Here is a 25,352-nt window from a genome sequence, read left to right as displayed (position 1 = left end):
TTGTTCTATGGCGATTTACCACCCGGAAGCAGCCTCTTTTAGACCAGTGTGCTTTTCACAGAAGAAAACTTTCCTGAAGTATATCAGTCTGATCCTGCCAAGTAAGGTCAGTCCAGCCCCGAAATACCAGGCAATTCTCCTCTGAACAAGGAACATGACAACCCCAGACGATCGTTTCGGCCTCCTATAGGCCTCGTCAGTGAGGTGCAGCCACATTCTTCTAAGCACACTGGGCAAGGAGTCCACGTCTGGTTTCCCCCATCACCCATAGGGAGACTTCCCCAGGGTCATAATAATTTGCATACAAAGAGAGAAGCTCTCTACCAGGAACGAACAACAGCTCAGTGGCTTGTTCTATGGCGATTTACCACACGGAAGCAACCTTTTTTAGACCAGTGTGCTTTTCACAGAAGAAAACTTTCCTGAAGTATATCAGTCTGATCCTGCCAAGTAAGGTCAGTCCAGCCCCGAAATACCAGTCAATTCTCCTCTGAACAAGGAACATGACAACCCCAGACGATCGTTTCGGCCTCCTATGGGCCTCGTCAGTGAGGTGCAGCCACATTCCTCTAAGCACACTGGGCAAGGAGTCCACGTCTGGTTTCGCCCATCACCCATAAGGAGACTTCCCCAGGGTCATAATAATTTGCATACAAAGAGAGAAGCGCTCTACCAGGAACGAACAACAGCTCAGTGGCTTGTTCTATGGCGATTTATATTAAAGTATATATATATATATATATATATATATACTGCATATGTGTGTGTGTGTATATATATATATATATATAGCCAAGATGCACAATAATATTCTGTCACCTGATGTGCTACAGACTACTTTCTGTGCCTTCCTTCACAATTAGACTACAAAGAAATATATGCAGCCATCCTCCTATGTGTTTCTAAATATACAGCATTTACCGGTATATAGATATTCAGCAGTTAGCAAATACCTCAGCAGCCCAAACAGACAGAGTAACCCCCATTGCTTGCACTTGTTCATCAGATAATGATTTACAGTTCACTAACTTCACTAGCTACTTTAACCATTTTGTACTGGTACCGGGTGAGTTATGCCATCCAGTGGTGACCTAAGCCCCAAGCTATGTGCATTTAAAACCAGACAGACATACCACTTGTCCGCTCCCAGCCCATTATCCAGCCTCCTGTCAAGCCTCCTGAACAGAGTGTGTGTTGTCAGTGGGAGGCAAAGGAGAAATCCTTGATCCATCCAACACTGTATGAGTTCAGAGTCCTCCTCATAAGTGCACTTTCAAACCGCTACGTGCCTCTACTCTGAAGGTAAATGCTCCACATGGTTTCAATACGGACCGTCATTATGTTAAAAAAAAATTATAGTGTTACTGCTGCAGGTTGAGCGCCCCCATACTAGCTGCAAGCACCGGCCGTGGATAAATATAGATGTATGACTGTGCAGCTTCTTGAAACCCTGGTGCGGTGCCGGGAACCAACCTGGTGGTCTAACACTGCTGGAGCCTGGAGGCCTGCGGCTGCGTGCATGGAGGTGGGTGTACTGGAGGGGGCAGTGTTGGTTGGTCGAGACGGGACGGGGGGGTGTGCCATATGATGCGCTGTGTGCACGCCGGGCTTAGCCAAAAGGAAAATAAACAGGGTTCAGGGACATAAAGTTAAGAGAACATGGAACATAAAGTAAAGAAAAAAAAATCAGGCTGAGGCGCCCTAAGGCGGTTGCTTAGAGCGCCTTATAAATTCCGCCGGCCCTGGAAAAATTATATAGTTACATAAAAAACAAAAGAATCAAGATCTTTCAATACATTTCCAGCAGTCATATTGGATCTATTAAAGGGCAATTGAAGTAAAGACTAAGTCCCTGATATTCTAAAGTTTGCATGCAAAAACGTGAAAAATAAGCTGTTTTCAGTGCACCGTGCCTTAAATTCGCTGTTATTTTCGTATGCATGGGTTTTCCTTCCAGAGTAATTAGTGTTTTGAGTATATTGATAAAAGTTTGCCACCTTTTAAGTTGCGAGAAAAAACAGTGAGACTGTACGGCGGAATGGAGACAATTTCATACACGCCCATGGAACGCCCATGTTCAGCCCATTTTACCACAAAACAACAATTACACTTTATATTATGTACATATAAGTTCAAATTTCCATGTGTTTTTTACACATCCAGTTTACTTAAAATTACAATACGCTGTGCACATTTAATACAATGTATTCCTGTTTAACTGACATTAAAAAAATTAAGTTTTTGATAAAATATGATTTTTTGTAAACAATTGTGTTAGCATTTTTGATGCATTTTAACAATACAATTGTTTCCTGATTATTTTTGTGTAAATGGTTCAATTATTTGTTTTGTAAGATTTTGAAAATTTCGATTTTTGTTGTTGTTGTTGAGGTTTACAGGATATAGCAGGCAAATCATACAGTGACACATGTAAAGAATATTTAATCAGATGCTTACATACTTGTATAATTAGAAATATAACAGAAAAAATATATACATGCTTTAGATATTATTGAATCTGTCTTAAGGCCTTCCATATGATATAGAGGGTCACTCTTGTGCCCCATTGTACCTATTACAGAAAATGAGAAGCAAGGAAGACAAATGAAGATCAGGGAACACTTTTGGATCCCAATTCAAGTAAACCTCGTTTTTTTAAACATAATATGGTATAAACAACTATAAAATGAACATATTAAAAGAAGATGAATATCATTTGAGAATTTCTATAAGTGCTTATAACAAAGTGTATTAACGACAGAGAATAAAAGTGTTTAGAAGGTTGCACTAATTCCAAATGGGTTTGTAGATATGTACCAGAATCAAGAGCTAAGTAACTGTTTTTTGTTCTAAATCTCCTAATATTTTTATTCAAAAGAAGAAGCTACTGTAGGGCTCAAAACAATCAACCCTAAAATTGGGATCTGTATTATACAATGTAACAAAAGGGCTGTGTAGGAGGCATTTCACACTACTATAGACCTGTATGCTTGCTTATGGGGACAGAATATAAAATGTTCTGGATTGGGCTATAAATATGTACCAAATTAAAAGACATAGACATCAAAGGTAACATCCAAGAATAAAATGTCTTGCGTTAAAGTTAATAATGAGCTTTATCTCCTAACTATTAAGATTCCTCTTAGACTTAGAGTACATCCGTGTATCATATATATGCTTGTCTAGTTTGCCATTGCAATCAGTCTAACTAGATGGCAAATCATGGTTTTGAAAAAGTTTATAAAGGGTGTTAAGATGTAGAGGGTGTTAAGATGTTAAGACCTGGAGCATTGTTCACCACTGGTGCTAAAGAGTTCTCAAATTATTGTTATATTTTGAAATAAATAAGCGGACTAAATCTCAGGAAATTGTAACAAGGAGGGGTGAGTCTGATGAGTTTGCTTTACTTCAAGCTAGAAAGATAAAAGCGGTTAGCGAAAGTTTGTCATATATAGCACATCATAGTGGTATTCTGATGTAACTATAGCCTTCCCGCTATCTCAGCCGCAGACAACAGGCCAGGCACTGTACTACAGCAAATATAAATGAGAATGAGGCCTATGTAAATATAAGGTGGTAAGTTTTCAATATAGAAAGGCCAAAGATATGCTACACCCAAGTACTTTTAATGTAGTGTATTGCATTCAAAGGAGAATGTCTGTCAGTTATTGTATACATATGGAGAATCAAACAGCAGTATGAAATGACAAGATAACTCGCAATATAGAAAAGTAACTCTTATGATATCACCCTTTGTGAGTTTAACAAACTACGTCAATATAGTGGATTACATGTTATAAACCTAAAATAAAAAAGCATTCAGGAACAGCTACAAACAGCATAATATCTATACATGAATGTTATGGGGGGGAAATTGTAAACATTTAGCCTATGCCTTCTTTTGTGGCAGTTAGTGAATATGAAACCAAGTTCCGCCTCAACAATGTGTCCTCAGAAACCAGTTCAATGGTTTTTAGTTTGAAGTAGAGTGAAGCCGTATGTAGGACACCAGGATCTTGTCTCCGCTGTACCAGATGTGTGTGAAATAGGACGGTAGGTTGCGGGAAGTTTAATATAAGGTGTGATAGGGAAAAAATATACAACTTGTTTCAAACCTGTTTTTCATTATCAGAAAGCATCAGACACCATCAAACCTTTATATGGCCATATTGAAAAATATCAAATTTTGACATCTTAATAACTAAATTAACTGAACCAATTTACTTCAAAATTATTATGGTTTAACAGAGAAGTAAACCAAGATATAGAAACAGACACATGACTGAGAGCCTTTAGACTGACTAAACGGTCATCAGTATCCACGAAAGTCCAGGAAATTCATTTAAAGTTCTTGTGCCGCTGGTACTTAACCCCAACCAGATTACACAAAATGTTCCCCACTCTAAATGGCACATGTTGGAGAGGATGTGGAGATGAAGGATCTCTCCTTCATATTTGGTGATCATGCCCGAGGTTGCAGGAATATTGGACAGATGTTTTTAAAACAATGTCTGAGATTGTGGGAATTCAGATTCCCAATGCCCCAGAAACCCTACTATTTTGCTCATTACCCACACTAGCAGGACTTGGTAAGCAAGCACTTCTTTTGATAATGCTGACTGCAGCCAAAAAACGTATCCCAAGATACTGGAAAACCCAAAAAATCCCCTCTGGGCATGAATGGAAAGCTCAGGTTGGTGACCTTCTGACGCTAGAAAGATATCACTACCTAAAAACCTGTCAGAACACCATGAAATGATGCTAGAAACCTGGAATAAAACAATTTAGAAATCGCCTGACCTTCCCCCGCTCACCTTGACAGAGAAAACTCCCTTTTTTTTTCTTGCCCCCCTCCCCGTCCTCTTCTTTCTGTACTTTCATCTCTTTCTTGTCTGTTCTTTCTTAAGAACTATTTTCTGAAGAAAAGCCGCATAGGCGCTTAGTCCTATCTCATCTAAATTACTGAAATAGCAAAAAAATAAAAAAATAAATATAGGCTTGAGGGAGTAAAATGACTTATCACGACCCAAACGTAGCATATTGTGACAGACCCCTCTTACCAAAAGGTGTTTTCAGAGAAGACAATGTTTAATCAATACTGTTTAATTTACATAAATTATCAATGCATGTCAACTGTTATATTAATACTGTACTGGCTTGGAGTCATCTCCTTTCCTCTTGTCTGTTTCCCATTATTTTTTGACATGACACATGTAACATTGTCTTTATTGTATAACTTAATAAAGTCTACTTTACAAAATTATTATGGTTTGTAGCAAATTCTACTCTGAGAAAAACTTTGAAATGTTATCCCCCAGATTGTCCAGCCATTGCAAAGTTTTAAGCTTTTTAAAACCAACATATAACATTTAAAGCTTCTTTAAAGAAACTATGGCTGAAAAGGCAGCCATGATATATTACTGATGTTTTATCATTTTGAAACACTGACTAATCAGTTTCCAATATATGAATAACAGACTTGTAAGAGTAAATATTTTATATGATCTAACTGAAGTATATGTATAATGTTTCATACAATTATTGACATATCAAAAAGTATTAAAAATTTATGTAATTCCCACAGAATTTATATTCTAATTAAGGAAGTGTAAATGTATGTTATATTCCAGTACAAACTAAAGTTTGTTTCTGTAAATATTTGGCTGCTTTTCAGGAATGTTGCCCTGTGTTTTGCAGTTCAGTGGATATCAATAGCTTTCTATCAGAAGTAAACAGAAATGCATGCTGAAGTCAGCGAGCAGGATATAGGAGCAGTTAAAGGAAAGAAAAAACAAAAACAATTTTGATAGAATTAGTAGGGCCGGTACTATCCTATTTTAACTAAGAAGCAAATAAGTTTTTAATTGTGCAGTGTACTTAACCTACATACTTCATTTTTTTTATTTGTGTTATATTGAAATAGCTATTTGAGTTGAGACATTTTCCAAACTGCAGTAAGAAAATCCTCTCTTTTTAATATTGCACTATTTCTTGCAAAGTCAGCTCCAGAACAACCATATACCACTAACCCAAAACTGAACATGGCTGCTAAAGGGTGGCTACACAAATATGCCTCTCATCACTGGCCCACCCGATGTGTTCAGCTACAGACCAGAAGTGCATTGCTGCTCCTGAGGTGACTTTAACTATGTGTTTAATTCATTTGCAGGGGTTAAGCACATAGCTAAAGCTTTTTATTATTGCACTGTTTCTTGCTTATAATACATTAAAGCATGTTCCTATTGCATTTTTATGTCCTTCAGCATACAAGAATCTTGTGTCTATTTCTCACGTTATTATTATTTCTAGGCTGTGCCAATGGGTCTCTAATACTTCAAAAATAGTTATTGTTAGCATAAAAAAGGAGCATCAGGATAATGTGGCCTAGATTACAAGTGGAGCACAAAATAAACATGCTCAAGTAAAATCAATAGCATTCTTATTTTTGTTTTCATTTTACAAGTGTAAAGTAATATGATAACGGTAAAGTTAAAGCCTAATGCACGCTAACAACTGCATGTGAGATAGAGCAGGGGAGCCAAATCCCTCACATAATAGGCTTTTAATGGGGTGTGCTGAAAAACTCATTTAGGCTATTACTAAGCTGAAGGTGCGCTTAACTGCTAAAAGGTTTTTATTGAAATAAAGGTTTTATCATTGATTTAATTTTAATTCATTAAAGTTTACAAAGGCACTTATTTTTTAAAATACTTACCTTTTTCTTATGTTATACATAACGCTAGACCTTCGCCCGCAGCCCCTGCTTTCTTTAGCATTTCGATGACAAACTGGCTTCCTCCAATCGTTGTGTGCCCCACAAACTGGATTCCAAAGGGGGCACGCAACGATTGGAGGAAGATGTATTTGTCATCCATATGCTTAAGAAGGCTGAAGATGCAGACGGAGGATCTGCTTTATGTATACCATAACGCAATAGTAAGTATTTTAAAAAATAAGTGTCTTTGTAAACTTTAATGAATTAAACTGCGCCTGTTTTTAAGATTATTTTTTGATCCTGGCTTTAATTCATTAACCCCTTAAGGACCGGGCATTTTAGACAAAAACTGCCCCAAAAGACCAGCATTTTTGCCATCACTACATTTAAACAGAAATAGAGCCCTTTTTTATATTTACCTATCAAAACTATATAATTTTTTTAGTAGACCACCCAATGTATTGATCTAGGCCCATTTTGGTATATTTCATGCCACCATTTAACCGCTAAATGCTATCAAATTTAAAAAATCGTTAACTTTTTCACAATTTTAGGTTTCTCACTGAAAGTATTTACAAACAGCTTGTGCACTCATGGCACAAATGGTTGTAAATGCTTCTCTGTGATCCCCTTTGTTCAGAAATAGACATATATGGCTTTGTCATTGCTTTTTGGAAATTAGAAGGCCGCTAAATGCCGCTGCACACCACACTTGTATTATACCCATCAGTGAAGGGGTTAATTAGGTAGCTTGTAGGGTTAATTTTAGCTTTAGTGTAGAGATCAGCCCCCACCTGACACATCCCACCCCTGATCCCTCCCTGACCCCTCTCAAACAGCTCTCTTCCCTCCCCACCCCCCAAAGGCTACCGCCATCTTAAGTACTGGCAGAAAGTCTGCCAGTATAAAAATAAGTTTTTTTGTTTTTAGTTTTAAATATATTTTCTGCAGGGTAGTATCCCCCTTTACCTCACTACCTCCCTGATCCCCCCCAACAGCTCTCTAACCCTCCCCCCTCTACCTATTTGCCGCCATCTTAGATAGTGGCAGCTATCTGCCAGTACCTAGTTTGCTGCAAATTAGGATTTTTTTTTTTAAATACCCTTTAATTTCTATAGTGTAGCTGCCCCCTTCAATACCCTACCCCCTGCCCCTCCCAGATCCCTTTCTGGCCATGGATCCCTCCCTCGTTTCCCCTCAATGACACAGGTAATTTTTTTTTTTTTGCATTCCCTGTAGGATGGCGAAGCGGTACCACCCGCTACCACCCTCCTTCCGCCCCCTACAGCGATGGGCCACCCACCCGCCTCCCTCCGTCCTTACCTTTCCACCCACCAACGATCAGCACCACGACTGTCCGATGCAGAGAGGGCCACTCTGCAAATCTATTTCTGCAGTGCCTCACAGGGTACGTCGCTGGTCCTTAAGGGCATAACGACCAGCATCGTACAGAGTACGGTACTGGTCGTTAAGGGGTTAAAGTTTACAATCACTTTAACAGATTAGCACGCCTGAAGACCTATCGTAAAGTGTAAGGGTTAAAAAAACTTGCACAAAACACATCACACAAACACATTTAAATAAAATATTACACATATATATACACTTTCCGCTAAATTTATATATATATATATATATATATATATATATATATATTAGTAAAAATGTTTTTTAAAGTTTAAAAGGGATATGGTATATGACAAGGTATTTTACTGGGAGGGGTTATTATGTATATGTATATACACTCACCGGCCACTTTATTTGGTACACCATGATTTCCCCATAGGAATCAATGGGGGAGAGCCGACTGAAAAAAACCTAACACCTGCAAAAAAGCAGTGTTCAGCTTCTAACGCAGCCCCATTGATTCCTATGGGGAAACACATTTTATGTCTACACCTAACACCCTAACATGAACCTGAGTCTAAACACCCCTAATCTTACACTTATTAACCCCTAATCTGCCGCCCCTGACATCGCCGACACCTACATTATATTATTAACCCCTAAACAGCCGCTCCGGACACCGCCGCCACCTACATTATACTTATTAACCCCTAATATGCTGCCCCCAATATTGCTGACACCTACATTTTATTTATTAACCCCTAATCTGCCGCCCCCAATGTCACCGCCACCTACCTACACTTATTATCCCCTAATCTGCCGCCCCCAACGTCGCCGCCACTCTATTAAAGTTCTTAACCCCTAAACCTAAGTCTAACCCTAAACCTAACCCCCCCTAACTGAAATATAATTTTAATAAATCTAACTAAAATAACTACAATTAACTAAATAATTCCTATTTAAAACTAAATACTTACCTATAAAATAAACCCTAAGCTAGCTACAATATAACTAATAGTTACATTGTAGCTAGGTTAGGGTTTATTTTTATTTTACAGGCAACTTTGTATTTATTTTAACTAGGTACAATAGTTATTAAATAGTTATTAACTATTTAATAACTACCTAGCTAAAATAAAGACAAATTTACCTGTAAAATAAAACCTAACCTATGTTACAATTACACCTAACACTACACTATAATTAAATTAATTCCCTAAACTAAATACAATTAATTACAATTTAAAAAAAATATCTAAAGTACGAAAAAAAACCCCACTAAATTACAGAAAATAATAAAATAATTACAAGTTTTTTTAAACTAATTACACCTACTCTAATCCCCCTAATAAAATAAAAAAATAAAATAAAAAGCCCTACCCTATACTAAATTACAAATATCCCTTAAAAGGGACTTTTGCGGGGCATTGCCCCAAAGTAATCAGCTCTTTTACCTGAAAAAAAGTACAATACCCCCCCAACATTAAAACCCACCACCCACTCACCCAACCCTACTCTAAAACCCACCCAATACCCCCTTAATAAAATCTAACACTAACCCCTTGAAGATCACCCTACCTTGAGAAGTCTTCACCCAACCGGGCCGAAGTCCTCAACGAAGCCGAGCAAAGTGATCCTCCAGACGGGCAGAAGTCTTCATCCAAGCTGGGAAGAAGAGGTCCTCCAGACGGGCAGAAGTCTTCATCCAGACGGCATCTTCTATCTTCATCCATCCGGCGTGGAGCGGCTCCATCTTCAAGACATCCGACGTGGAGCATCCTCTTCAAACGACGTCCAGCTGAAGAATGAAGGTTCCTTTAAATGATGTCATCCAAGATGGTGTCCCTTCAATTCCGATTGGCTGAATTCTATCAGCCAATTGGAATTAAGGTAGAAAAAAATCTTATTGGCTGATGCAATCAGCCAATAGGACTGAAGTTCAATCCTATTGGCTGATCCAATCAGCCAATAGGATTGAGCTTGCATTCTATTGGCTGATTGGATCAGCCAATCGGAATTGAAGGGACGCCATCTTGGATGACGTCATTTAAAGGAAACTTCATTCTTCAGTTGGACGTCGTTTGAAGAGAATGCTCCACGTCAGATGTCTTGAAGATGGAGGCGCTCCACGCCGGATGGATGAAGATAGAAGATGCCGCCTGGATCAAGACTTCTGCCCGTCTGGAGGACCTCTTCTTCCCAGCTTGGATGTAGACTTCTGCCCGTCTGGAGGATCACTTCGCTCGGCTTCGTTGAGGACTTTGGCCCGGTTGGGTGAAGACTTCTCAAGGTAGGGTGATCTTCAAGGGGTTAGTGTTAGATTTTATTAAGGGGGTATTGGGTGGGTTTTAGAGTAGGGTTGGGTGTGTGGGTGGTGGATTTTAATGTTGGGAGTATTGTACTTTTTTTACAGGTAAAAGAGCTGATTACTTTGGGGCAATGCCCCGCAAAAGGCCCTTTTAAGGGCTATTTGTAATTTAGTATAGGGTAGGGCTTTTTATTATTTTGGGGGGCTTTTTTATTTTATTAGGGGGATTAGAGTAGGTGTAATTAGTTTAAAATTCTTGCAATTATTTTATTATTTTCTGTAATTTAGTGGGGGGGGGGGTTTCGTACTTTAGATTATTTTTTTTAAATTATAATTAATTGTATTTAGTTTAGGTAATTAATTTAATTATAGTGTAGTGTTAGGTGTAATTGTAACATAAGTTAGGTTTTATTTTACAGGTAAATTTGTCTTTATTTTAGCTAGGTAGTTATTAAATAATTAATAACTATTTAATAACTCTTGTACCTAGTTAAAATAAATACAAAGTTGCCTGTAAAATAAAAATAAACCCTAAGATAGATACAATGTAACTATTAGTTATATTGTAGCTATCTTAGGGTTTATTTTACAGGTAAGTATTTAGTTATAAATATGAATTATTTAGTTAATGATAGGAATTTTATTTAGATTTATTAAAATTATATTTCAGTTAGGAGGTGTTAGGTTTAGGGTTAGACTTAGGTTTAGGGATTAATACATTTAGTATAGTGGCGGCGACGTTGGGGGCGGCAGATTAGGGGTTAATAAATGTAGGTAGGTGTCGGCGATGTTAGGGCAGGCAGATTAGGGGTTAATAATATTTAACTAGTGTTTGCGATGCAGGAGTGCGGCGGTTTAGGGGGTTAATATATTTATTATAGTGGCGGCGATGTCCGGTTCGGCAGATTAGGGGTTAAAATTTTTTTTATTGTTTGCGATGTGGGGGGGCCTCGGTTTAGGGGTTAATAGGTAGTTTATGGGTGTTAGTGTACTTTTTATCACTTTAGTTAAGAGTTTTATGCTACTGCATTAGCCCATAAAACTCTTAACTACTGACTTTTAAATGCGGTACCAGGCTTGACAGGACAGGCTGTACCGCTCACTTTTGGTTAGACTCGTAATACCAGCGTTATGCAAGTCCCATTGAAAATATAGGATACGCAATTGACGTAAGTGGATTTGCGGTATTTTCGAGTCTGACCAAAAAAGTGAGCGGTGAGCCTGTCATTTCAAGACTTATAATACCAGTGGGCGTTAAAATGGAGCGTTGGGACCTCTCAACGCTGCTTTTTAAGGCTAACGCAAGACTTGTAATCTAGCTGTTAATGTTTCTACCATGTTCTTCTATAAAGTGTTTTGTTATTGGAAGGAGATTGTCTTCTCTTTGTCTGCTTTTTTCTGTATCTACAGTGATGCTGGAGAGATGCTCTCTTATGCGGTTCCTTATCTCTCTTACCGTTTTTCAAACATAATGTAGTTTACAGAATTTGCACTTTAGAAGGTACACCACCCCCTTTTCTCTACAGTTAAGGCATCTTTCTATATTAAAAGTCTCTCCAGTTTTTGCAGTGTGAAAGGTGTTCCCTATGTCTGCATGTTTGCATGCTTTACACTCACTGAAGCCGCACTTATGTAACCCTTTTACTTGTAGCCAAGTTGATTGTTTGGCTAATTTGGGATTTGTTGGTGAAACTATCTTTCCTGTTGTTTTTCCTCTTCTATATGATTATAGACAGTTATTTTGTGCTACTTGTGCTAAGCTATTATCTGCTCTTAATATTAGTAAATGTTTTTTTATTGTACTACAGATTTTGTTATACTGTGGTGAATATTGGGTAACAAATTTGATTCTATCTTGACCATATATAAATTTCTTATTGGGTTTCTTTGTTGTTTTTATTAGTTCTGTCTGGTCCACTGCTACGTGGGCATTTTTAATAGTTTGTCTATTGTATCCCCTATCTTTCAAATGTCCATCTAGACGTGCTGCTTCTTTGATGTAATCTGAATAATTAGTGCAATTGCGTTTTACTCTCATGTGTTGACCTTTTGCTATTGCTTTAAACGTTTCTTTCGGGTGGTTACTATTTTCATGTAAAATTGCATTTTTTGAGGTCGGTTTTCTATATAATGTTGTCTCTTCTCTTTTACAATATGTGTTGCCTCTCAGTGTGAGATCCAGATAATGAATCTCTTCTGCTTGCACTTCATGTGTAAATTTTACTTCCATTTGTTACTCTCTACATATCTTAGAAATCTTTGTAATGTGTCCTTGTCTCCTTCCCATATTATAATAATATCGTCAATGAATCTATTATATAGTTTGATTTGCTCTCTGAAGGGGATTCCATCTGCATAGATGTGGCCCAGCTCCCACCACCCCATGAAGAGGTTAGCGTACGAGGGGGCAAATTTTGCCCCATAGCTGTGCCACATCTCTGCAGATAGAACACCCATCCGAAGCAAAAATAGTTATGTGTAAGTAGGTATTCTATCACTTTTAGTAGATACTCTTGTAGTGCTATACCCAGATTACTTCGCCTAGCCAAAAAATACCTCACTGCTTGTAGACCCATTTCATGGGGTATTGAGCTATAAAGTGATACAACATCTAGTGTCACCCATTTACTGTTTTCAGTCCATGCTACCCTACTCAATTTTTGTATCAGTTGTGTTGAGTCCCTGAGATAACTAGTTAAATCTAGGACTAGGGGTTGCAAAATGGAGTCCACCCATTCCAATATAGGCTCCAATAATGACCCTATCCCTAAGACTATGGGTCGTCCCTTCACATCTTTTGGGCTTTTGTGTACCTTAGGAAATACATGGAATACTGGAGTTTTGGGTTGTTTGTTTATTAGAAAATCATTAGTGGCCTTATTAATAAAGCCATTGTCTAGGCCTTCATCCAATAAATGTGTTAACTGATACATAAATTAATTTTTGGAGTCTCTTTGTAAAACCATGTAGCTATTAGTGTCTAACAGCTGTCTCATTATTTATTTTTCATAATTAGTTCTATTTTGTATGACTATGCTGCCCCCTTTATCAGATTTTTTAATGATAATGTTGGGGTTATCAGCTAGCTCCTGTAGGGCTGCTCTCTCTTTTCTTGTCAGATTATTCTCTTGGGGGGAAGTTTTGTCTCCGTATAGTTTTTCTAGGTCATCAACTATTCTTTCCTGAAATTGTTCTAGATTGAATCGGGTAAAATATAGATTTCGGCTTAAAGCCTGTATGTGTGTCTGTTTTGTTAGTGTTATCTTCTAACTGTTCATTTAATAAACTTAGTAATGTTTCTCTAGTACATGAGTCTTGAAAATCTAAGTGAACCTCTGATGTTGGTTTTACCAGATTCTTTTCTGCTTCCATAAATTCAGCTACTTGTGTGTTTAGTGAAAAATGTTTTTTAAGGGATAAATTGCAAACCATTCTATTGACATCAACTATAGTGTTGAATAGATTAAATTTGGTGGTTGGTACGAAATTTAATCCATAACTCAAAACCTTTTCTTGTGGTAAAGTAAGTGATATGTCCGACAAATGAATCACTAGTGATGTCCCGTCTGCTCCAAATTCTTTTTGGCTCTTAGTTGGTATCTGTTCAGTTGCATGTACTTGGTTTTGTTTTCCCCTCCTAAGTTCTGTTTTGTAATTGGTGGTATATTTTTCTGTGCTTGTACTAAAAAAAGCCTGATCGAACTTAGTTCTAGCTGTGTCCACATTGTCAGTTATTTTTAATGCAGGATTAATTGGAAATGTATTAGTGTATTTGTATTGATTTGTTTTCCTTCTAGCTCCCTGTAATTCCATGTTTGGTGTTTCTGTTGTATTGGGTGAGACACTACTGGACTTTTGAGTTCCTTCTTTATTATACAAACTGTCATTGTCTCCACTATTATCGTCAGTTGACTCTGCTTCTGTATCTGAGAAGGTTACCATCTTTTTGCCTTTATTTTTCTGATTACCTTTATTTTGTCTGTAATTCTTTTTATTATTCTCTCTATAGGTATTAGATCTATCCCTCCTATGCCAAATGTGTACTGTGTTGGTCTGATAGTCAGTCCAGTCTCTCAAAAATTTAGTTTGTTTGGTCTGTAGTATATCTTCTGTGGATTTCTCAACAGTTTCTATAAGCAATTCATCAAAACTTTTGTATTCTAATGCTATTTAGTGATGTGCTAGATGTCGTTGGAGTTGTGTAATTTTTGTTTTTATATCTGTCATCTATGGCAAAGATTAATTGATGACATTGTTGTCATCTGGAAGGGGGACCCTGAAACACTAGATTCATTCCTCAGTTATATTAACTGTAATGACCGCAATTTGAAATTTACCCACAATAGTAGTCAAATAAAAATTGAGTTCCTTGATGTAATTCTACAACATGAAGGAAAGAAAGTAATCACTTCTTTATATAAAAAAGAGACTGCCTCCAACAGTTATCTTCATGCCAATAGCTGTCATCATAAAAAGTGGGTTCACAATATATCCTTTGGTCAATTTCAAAGGGTGAAAAGAAACTGCACTAAAGCAACATCCTTTGAAGAGGGAGCCAAAGGATTAGCAATTAAGTCTGAGACAAAAGGCTACCCCCAGATATAATAGAACAAAGTCTAAGTAAAACTAGAGAAATAGATAGAACAATTCTCCTCAATGGTAATCAAAATAGAACCAATACTTCTGCACAAAAGAGAAACAATCTCTTTCTAACTAAATATAACAACTCGGCTAATCATATTGCAAAAATAATATGCAAACATTGGCATGTCTTGAAAGATGATCCAATTTTGAAGGAGATCATAGAGGATAGGCCTAAGGTTATCTTTAAGAAAAACAAATCTGTTAAAAATATAGTGGCCCCAAGTGCTCTAAGAGAAATCAGTTCTAAAAATACTTGGTTGACCGATAACCACAAGGGTTTTTACAAGTGTAAAAGGAAAAATTGTAGTGTGTGTCCATTTGTGGATACTAACAATAAAGAAATAAGATCGAACATAAATAATAAATGCTTTCCAATTAAATCTTTTTTAAACTGTCAATCCAAGTTTGTAGTTTATATCTTGGAATGTAAATGTGGGAAACAATATTTGGGAAGAACAAAACGCACCCTAAAGAGGAGGATTAATGAACATATAAATAATATCACCTCTGGGGATGTTTCCCATGGGGTTTATGACCACTTGAGAGATGTCCATAATAGAAGTACCGAAGGGTTTAAAATTTAAAGCTATAGAGCAGGTTGTATTAGATCAGAGAAGAGGCAATAGAATGCTTCAGCTACGAAAACTTAAAACCTATTGGATTCACACATTAAAAACTTTGGAGCCTTATGGTTTACATAGGGAGGTGGATATACAAGCATTTTTATTGGATTAATGGGTCATATTGATATTCAACTATAGCAACATTGTCCCTAACATTTTGGGAATTCATGTACTCCCTGTTTCTACAAATTTTCAATTTTTAAGGTTTCAATCACTGTTTAAATACTGTATGTAGATTGAATATTTTCCATTATGGTATATTTGTACTTATTTGTTCTTTACAATTTTAACAACTAATAATATTTGAAGAATATGTGAAGAATATACAGGTATTTTATAAATATAAATTATGGTAGTAATAAATTATGGTAGTATACATTATATGTTTGATTATTGATTATTTAAATACATACTATTGGTTTTAGAGTGAAGTAACAATTGAACAGTTGAATGTTTTTATTTGTATCAATGATGCTAATGTAATGTTCGTTCCAAAAAATCAAAGTTGGTCTTTAACCTAATATTAGATATCTAAGGAGCGGCATTACTTTTAATTGAGCTGAGTGACGTGGGGGGGGGCGAATCCAGCACGATCGCATTTATGGAGATTCCTCAGTGGGCGTGGACAATCCTCTGATGAAGCGGTGACACAACCGCAAAATGCATAAGGCCACGCCCACCTTACGTCAATTTTTTGCGATCAGCTATACTGGAGAGCTCTGTGTGAGCGTGTATCACGTATTGGATGCGTTAAGTATCGCTTTTGTTATGAGCTGCTTATTATATTTTCATTATTTTATATGTTTAACCAAACTTTTTCTTTTCTTTTACTGAACTCTTCTCTGAAACTGCAGATATATTACTTCTGTATTTTCCAATAAGTGATGTATCGTTAACAACTTACTTTTAGCCTAATAAGTATGTATCAGTACATCTTAAAGTTATGGCTTCTCCCATACATCGTTTTCTAAATATCTGAAACTCAAGGTAAAATCCAAGGCTTCTCTGTACAGTATCAACTTCTCAATCCAATTAGCCAACTAGCCTCTGGTCACATTCCAAGAAAACATATCTCCCAAATTTTAACATAGAGGACCTGTTTTTTTTTCCCTTTCCTAGTAACCACTAATCACGTAAGATTTATTGGCCAATCATTATCAGCCAATTAGCTCTCTGCTTTGTAAGGAACTGTAATAGTATAAAAATGCATGTATATGAAAATGATTTAGTCTTGCGTTGCTGTTTTTTGTTCTGGGACACTGTTTCAACAGTGTAATAAAGATTACCTTTCCTGAGGTGAGCCCTTGTTTGATAAATATCTGGTCTGGACCTCTTTATTACTGCACCTGAGACGAGCTCACTCACGACAGTAACTTGGCGACTCTGGTGGGACGTGCTTCAGGTCGACCTTTCCGTGCCTCCCTGGCTGGGAACCAACATCTGTGCGCACCCATCTGATTCAGGTCTGTAGCTTACCTGTTGGAGGTTTTGTCTTGTTGGCCAGGGAGTCCCGGGGGCGATAAGGGAGTACGTCCTGAGGAACAGACCACAAACAACGGACACAATCTACCCCTTGGACCAGTCTGTGAGTGTCTTCTTGTCTTTTGTGTTCATGTACGTGTAATATATGTTGTGGGTCTTTTACCCTGTTTTTGTTTTATATACTGGATCACTATTAAATTCAGTGGGACATCTGTCTGGCAGTTAAACACCATTAGGGTGCCAGCCCACTATAAAATAAAGTTTCAGGTGGTAGGGATTTTACAGAGGCAGAAATAGTGATCCAAGACATATTGTGACTTGAGACTATAGTGCTAATCTCTCCCGCTAAGCAGGGACGTTGAGGTAGTGTCCGTCCGGTAACTGCAGGGACTTGATTGACTATAGTGCTAATCTCTCCCGCTAGGCAGGGACGTTGAGGAAGTGTCCGTCCGGTAACTGCAGGGACTTGATTAGGGATTGAAGTGAGGTGTGGATTTTGAGGAGTTAAAGTGCCCCTGTTTTTGGTCTAATTTTTGTAGACTGGGCACTTTGTCATCAAAATTTACATTCACTTTAAGGAACAGGGATATAATAATGGGATCCCGGCTGTCTAAAGTAGACAAAGACTCTCCCCTTGTTAAAGTATATGCAAATTAGGGAAAACTCAGTACTGCTTGGTTATAAAAAAAAATAGACTTTATACTTTGTGCACAGAGCTCTGAGTTTCCTATACTCTCTGCCTTGAGCCTGAATTAAGGTGGCCGAGATTTGGGTCCTTTGAGCTCCCTAAATTAATTGCCCTCCACAATCTTCTGGTTGATTTATGCCCTGACCGGATGGACTACTATTATCTTTTTGAGAATAGTAGGGTTGCGGACGTCAAAACCCAAATGAAAATGTGTTTTCTGTATTACTAAAAGTTTCATGTATGTTAACATTGCTTTAGAATAAATGCTGGGAGTGAAATATTTGAGGTATGCGAGTTGATATGAATTTTGTGTACAATCGCTGCAAAAGAAAGCTGGCCTTGATGTTTGATGCAGGCTGGAGCTGTGTGTGTGTATCAGGAATTCTAAGCTAAGAAATTTGATGACGTAATGATTTGCTTGTTATTGCTGTAACTTGTTTTTAAAGTCATATGTATGTACTTAATTTTGTACGCCAATAATAGCATTTTTTTTTTAGTTTTAAGTGATATTTGTTTTATGTATGGGCTGATAAGAGATTTAATTTTCCATCTGTTTGAGGCATATAAAATATATGCGAGTGAAGTAACTAAGGACTTTGAAACTGCGATGGTGTGTGTGATTTTTGTCACGCTCTAGTAAATATGAGAGTTTTTCTGGTATATGATGGGTTAAGTATGTTGTATTTGCAAGAAAAGATAAAAAAACAAAAAACGTGTCTTGTTTGCCATTGGAGTTCTGCTTCTTTGCTGTATTATGGACTGTGTTTCATTAGATGTATCTAAAGTATTTGGGTCTGTTTCTTTTGCAATAAATATTTAAGTATATGCAGGTTGTGATGCAGTGGGGAGGTGGAGTTTTGATGGTAAATAAGACAATAAGGTTGAATATGTAATATACATGATAAATGGTCAGCCCTTATGGGGACAGTACACTGTAAAATTGTTTTTATATTGATGTATTTTCAATGGCTTGTTATACAAGCTGCATAGTATAAAATGTAGGAGAAATTGCATTTGCAAGTTTATTTGTAAATATGAAGTAGCTGGTTTTGTGTTTTTTAAAACACAGTTATTGCAATGGGTTGAATTTCAGATAATAAGCATATTTCATTGTGTTCGTTATCTTATATTTGTCTGTAAAACTGGAGCTCAGTGCTTAGACAGAGCAATGGAAAATTGTAATTTTATTACCTAAAGGACCAGTTCACTCATGGGAAAGGGGTTCATGAGTAGCAATAACACTGGATTAACAAGAAAAGAAGATAATACATAAAATGTAGTAGTTTGTAAAATATATTATTTTTTTTACATTTTTTAGTTTAATCTTTTATTTGTATCAAAATATTCATGACAATAAAACAGTTTCAAACAATAATTATTACACTCCAATGGTCAAAACATATTACATGGTAAGTTCTTTAGCATATTGCATGGTAGGTTTTTTTAACAGTCCCGCAGAGTCCAAATTCTGAAAGTCCATAGGAAAAATTGCGTGTTCACCTGAGGCGATTCTATAAAAGGTAGGACCTGATTCTATAATGCTAAAATCTTATTTCACACATTTCGACAACAATTTTTAATATATTTAAACTCTAATAATCAAAGTAGATTACACATAAGGTTCTCCGATAAGTTTGCAGAGTTCATCTGGTCGGGGTACATATAGTGAGATCTATGCTCATACACCAATAATGCAATAGCAATTTCTTGTATGTAACTCCTAAGCCATCACTGATCATGAGGTAAAGTTGGGTAATTAGGTGGTTGTGTCTGAGATGTGTAGTTGGTAATGGGGTTATGTTAGTTTAGTTCTGGTACAATCTACTTGCTGTGTTCGGCTACCACTCAGTTCTGGCTGTTACTTATGTGACTAGAGAGGTATATAGTGTGTTGGGAAGTTGGGTGGTGTGTTTCTTCTTGTTGGAGAGGAATTTCCCATGTACAGCCTTGTAATTTGTCAGTAGAGAGGAGCGTTACAAGAAAGACTTAGTTCTGTTTTGTATAGTAGTATGATTCCCAAAAATATAGCATCTCGGCATAGAACTCCAATCTGCCAGTTTTATAGTAAAAGAATCTCTCCATGGATAGATTCGTTTCCATTTGTGTTTTCCACATTAATAGGGTTGGTGTGGACTCGGATTTCCACAGCCTCGGGATTATTTGTTTGGCACTGCATATGGCTAAGTGGAATAGAGATGCATACTGCTTAAACTGGAATTTGTGCAGGATATGAAATAAATATATCAAGGGGTCTAAGGCAATCTCAAGATTTAATAACCTGCTCATTTCTTGGTTAATGTCTATCCAAAATTTTGAAATCTTAGGGCATTCCCACCAGATATGGTAAGGTGTACCTACTCCTGAACATTTCCTCCAGCATCTATCCGATGCTTCTGGGAATATATATTTTAATCTATGGGGAGTGAGATACCACCGGAGCAAGAATTTATAATTGGTTTCCAATAAAGTGGCTGAATGTGCGGATTTGCTGGTATGTCGAAAGATATCGAGCCACTCTTCTTCGGAGAGAGTGTATGGAAGTTCTCTATGCCAAGATACTATTGTGGAAGTTTGCTTGGGGTCTGATGGCGTGAGTAAGATTTGATATAAGGTGGATATAGCATGAGTTGGGGGTGAGCTGGAAGTGCAGAGTTTTTCGAAAGTGGTGCGATCTCTTGTCGTATGATGTTTGAGTTTATGGGTGTGTGCAAAGTGTTTAAGTTGTAGATATTTAAACCAGTCAGTGAATTGTGTGATTCCTAGATCTACTAATTGTTGTTTAGGTATCAGTTTGTTCGCCTCTAATAGTGTATACAGTGGGAGGAGGTTGTCAAGGGTGCTCTGTGATTTAGGCGTGACTAACATCCCTGTTGGGAAGTCTGGGTTAGACAAAACAGTCGTCAGGGGGGAGGGGACCGTTGAGATATGTGGGTTTCCAGCTATAGTCCGAGACCAGATGTTGAATGTTTCTCGTATTATAGGGTAGATTTTGATCAAGGCTGGGTGGTTCCCAATCGGTTGCCAACAGTATGCACCGAGTTGGGGGGACCCGGTCAAGTCGTGTTCTAACATCAACCAAATCTTGTCGTGTTTGTTATGGGTCGTGCACCAGTCTATCAGTCTCTTTAAAAAAACAGCAGTTCGATACTTAACTACGTCTGGTACTCCCAAACCCCCATATGTTTTTGATAGATAAAGAGTTGTTCTAGCTATTCTAGGAGGTTTCTTTTTCCAGATATACGAGTTCATCACAGACTGGAGTCTGTTAAGGTAGGTATCTGAGAGCGGTATGGGGACCGTTTGGAACAAGTAGAGGATCTTGGGGAGGATGGTCATTTTGGCTACCCCTATCCTGCCCAACCAGGATATATTTTTATTTAGCCAGGCAGATGTATCTCTGGTTAGGGAGTTTAAGAGTGGTTCATAATTCAGTTCAAATAGTTGTTGAACAGTACTGGCGAGGTGAACACCTAAATACTTCAGTGAGGACCTCTTTATTTGATATGGTACCTGTGAGCCGAGTGTTTGGATGTCAGTCTCGTTTAAATTTATGGGGAATAATTCGGATTTATGTTTATTAACTAAATAATTAGAATGGAGGCCAAACTCCTCCAGTGTGCTCCGTGCCGCAGGTAGAGCCACAGTCGGTTGGGTTAATGTCAGTAGTAGGTCGTCTGCATAAAGTGCCAATTTATGATGGGTGGAGTTTATAGTAAGTCCAGTTATTGCAGGATTGTCACGTAGTTTAGTAGCAAGAACTTCCATTGAGAGAACAAATAATAAGGGTGACAGAGGGCATCCTTGTCTGGTACCATTTAGGATAGGGAAAGAGTTGGAAAGTGTACCATTAATTTTAATCTTGGCAGTGGGGTTAGTATAAAGGGCTAGAATTTTTTGGATAAAACTGTCTGGGAAGCCAAATTTCTGTAGAGTAACTTTTAAAAAGGTCCAGTCTAGTCTGTCAAAAGCTTTTTAAGCGTCAGTCGAAAGTAAAATAAAGGGAATGTCATGTATAGTTGCATATTGCATTAAGTGCAAGATTTTTACAGTGTTGTCTTTAGCTTCTCTCTGCGGCACGAAGCCCACCTGGTCTGGATGGATCAACGAAGGGAGTACTTTATTAATTCTGGTGGATAGAATTTTAGCATATAGCTTAATATCTATATTCAGGAGAGATATTGGTCGGTAGTTTGATGCAATAGTCGGGTCTTTACCTGGTTTCGGTATGAGTGTAACTACTGCCTCAAGCATAGAGGAGGGTAGGCCATGAGATTCATCTATATAATTAAAAACTGAAAGTAGATGTGGGATCAAAAGATGTTTGAATTTTTTGTAATAACCGCTAGTGAAGCCATCCGGCCCAGGGCTTTTCCCCTGTTTTAATGAGTTTATAGCATTGGTGATTTCTTCAGCTGTTATTGCCGAGTTAAAGGGGCTAAGATCTTCTGTTGGCAGTTTAGGTAGTGTAACAGTGTCCAAATACTTGCAACAGTCAGTAAAATGTGTCTTAGTGTTCCTGTGTGGCGTCAAATTATATAACATTGTGTAGTAATCTCTGAAGATTTCTGTCATCCTCTTAGTCTCCACTGTTAATCTACCAGAAGGGTCTTGTAACATAGGAATGTAGTGGGCTGATTGTTTGGTTTTAAGTGCTCTCGCTAAGAGTTTCCCGGGCCTGTTTCCCTCTAGAAAAAATTTCTGTTGCAATTTTAGTGCTTGTTTCTGGGCAGCTAAATCTAGAAATTCTTGAAGTTTCTGCTTAGCCTGATCTCTTGTTGATTTTAGGGAGTCATCACATAGATTGTTCTTATATAAATTCTCTGCGCTTTGGTAAGAAGCAGTAAGGTCTGCTTGTTGTGATCTATTAATTTTATTTTGCAAAGCTTTAATTTTTATCATTTCACCCCTAATGACACACTTATGAGCCTCCCAAAGTGAGAATGGGTTTATGCTTGGGTTGCTGTTGTGTTCAAAGTAGTCCACTATCGACTTCTCTACTTGTTGTAATAGTGGTAGTTCATTAAGTATAGTGTCGTCAAATCGCCATTGAAATGGTTTAAAAGGGAGTGAGGACCAGTGTAACCGGCACACAACTGCCGAGTGGTCAGACCAGCTGGTCGGTGTGAGGTCAGATGAGGTCACTGAGGAGATAGTGTTATGGTCTGTGAATATGTAATCTATACGGGAGTGAGTGTTCTGTGGTGCTGAGTAATAGGTAAATTTCTTATTATTCGGGTGCTGGACTCGCCAGACATCATGGATTCCCAGTAGTGTCAGGTCTTCTCTAATGGACCTAAGTGACTTTTTCGACACTAGTGATTGTGCAGTAGAACTATCCAACATTGGGTTCAGCGGGGTGTTTAAGTCGCAGCCTACAATGAGGGACCCCTTGTAAAAGGCTAAAATGTTATTAGTTATCTTGCGAAAGAAGGGAGCTTGGTGCATGTTAGGGGCATAAATATTGACCAATGTAATTGGTTTCCCTTGAAGTAATCCCCTCAGGGCTAGATATCTCCCCTCACTGTCCCCATCTGTTTGTTGGACGTGGAACTGTACTGAGTTATGAAGTAGAATACTGACTCCTGAGATTTTTTTGGATGGGTGACTGCTGTGATAGTGTCTGGTGTATGTGGACGTGAAAAATCCTGGTTCTTGTCCTGCTATGTAGTGTGTCTCCTGTAAGAATAAGATGTCTGCTTGTCTATGTTTAATGTCAGTGAATGCTATGCGTCTTTTGTGAGGTATGTTAAACCCTCTTACATTTTGTGTCATACATACAATTGTTGTTTTGTCAGCCATTACCTGTTTAATGGGTCAATATCTGTCTGAATGCTAAATCTATCCATGAGACTGTAAGAGCCATTTAAGAATGTTGTGGAAGGTGCATATACCTGGAGTTTGTTAATTATGGGTAGGTAGAGTGTAAACAAAAGTATCAATGTAAACAGTGTTGAATCAAACTTAAACCGTGTAAACAATAACCAAAACAATAACATGAGTAAAAACAAAAACAAAAACAATAACAAATAACAAATGGTTTGACATAACATGTCACAATTCAGGGGGAAATTAGTTTGCCCCTAATAAAGAAAAATCTTATAAGTAAATTTATGAACAATTACAAGGACATTGTGTCGTTTATCGACAATTAATATAGGACTGTGTCAAATCTTTATGTACACATATTCAGTCTCTTTACTTGAGAGTCCAACAGATGAAAGTATGCTAATGTTCATAGTGAAAGGAAGGAAAAGGTAATTTAACATATAGATAAAATGGATTTATCTCACCCATTCAGGTCCTATCAGCGTCATCCTTGATTGTCCACAGGTGCAAGATCTTGGGATTTCTTCGGTCTTTTAATTTTATGCTGCTGCCATTGTGCTTTAGGAGGTCTCGCTGGTTTGAGTGTCACTTCTGATTCTTCATCTTCTCTTGATATTGTTGGTTGAGGGGGGTCTATCCCTAGTGCCACACATAATTCTGGTATATCGTCCAAAGATTTACATGACAGCTTATTGCCGCCATGGGAGATGTTAATAGAACACGGAAAGCCCCATCGGTATGGTATTCCTTTAGCTCTGAGAAGCGTTGTTAAATGTTGGTGTTCTTTTCGCCTTTGCAGAGTACGAAGGGCCAGATCTGTGAATATTTGCAGGTGGCAGTTCTGGAAATTGATATCCTTAATTCGTCTGGCAGCTTTCATGATGTCTTCTTTGGCTTGGAAATGTGTCATCTTGAGAATTACATCTCTTGGGGGTGCTTGATCTGGAGGCTTTGGTCTTAGAGCCCTGTGAGCCCTATCCATTGATAGATCTGTAGAAGAAGTGGGGCCCAGTAGAAAAGAGAAGAGGCCTTTAAGGAATTCAGGAATGGTGTTGGGCAAAGTTGTTTCTGGGATCCCTCTAACACGAAGATTTTGCCGTCGCTCTCTATTCTCTAAGGCCTAGATTTGGAGTTTGGCGGTAGATGGGCTGTTAACGCTACGCGGGCTTTTTTCTGGCCGCACCATAAAATTAACTCTGGTATCGAGAGTCCAAAAAAATGCTGCGTTAGGCTCCAAAAAAGGAGCGTAGAGCATTTTTACCGCAAATGCAACTCTCGATACCAGAGTTGCTTACGGACGCGGCCAGCCTCAAAAACGTGCTCGTGCACGATTCTCCCATAGGAAACAATGGGGCTGTTTGAGCTGAAAAAAAACCTAACACCTGCAAAAAAGCAGCGTTCAGCTCCTAACGCAGCCCCATTGTTTCCTATGGGGAAACACTTCCTACGTCTGCACCTAACACTCTAACATGTACCCCGAGTCTAAACACCCCTAACCTTACACTTATTAACCCCTAATCTGCCGCCCCCGCTATCGCTGACCCCTGCATTATATTATTAACCCCTAATCTTCCGCTCCGTAAACCGCCGCAACTTACATTATCCCTATGTACCCCTAATCTGCTGCCCCTAACACCGCCGACCCCTATATTATATTTATTAACCCCTAACCTGCCCCCCACAACGTCGCCGCCAGCTACTTACAATAATTAACCCCTA

Source organism: Bombina bombina, chromosome 2 (assembly GCF_027579735.1).
Source record: "Bombina bombina isolate aBomBom1 chromosome 2, aBomBom1.pri, whole genome shotgun sequence".
Classification (NCBI taxonomy): domain Eukaryota; kingdom Metazoa; phylum Chordata; class Amphibia; order Anura; family Bombinatoridae; genus Bombina; species Bombina bombina.
The sequence above is the reverse complement of the archived record's forward strand: the minus strand, read 5'-3'. Positions refer to the sequence as shown.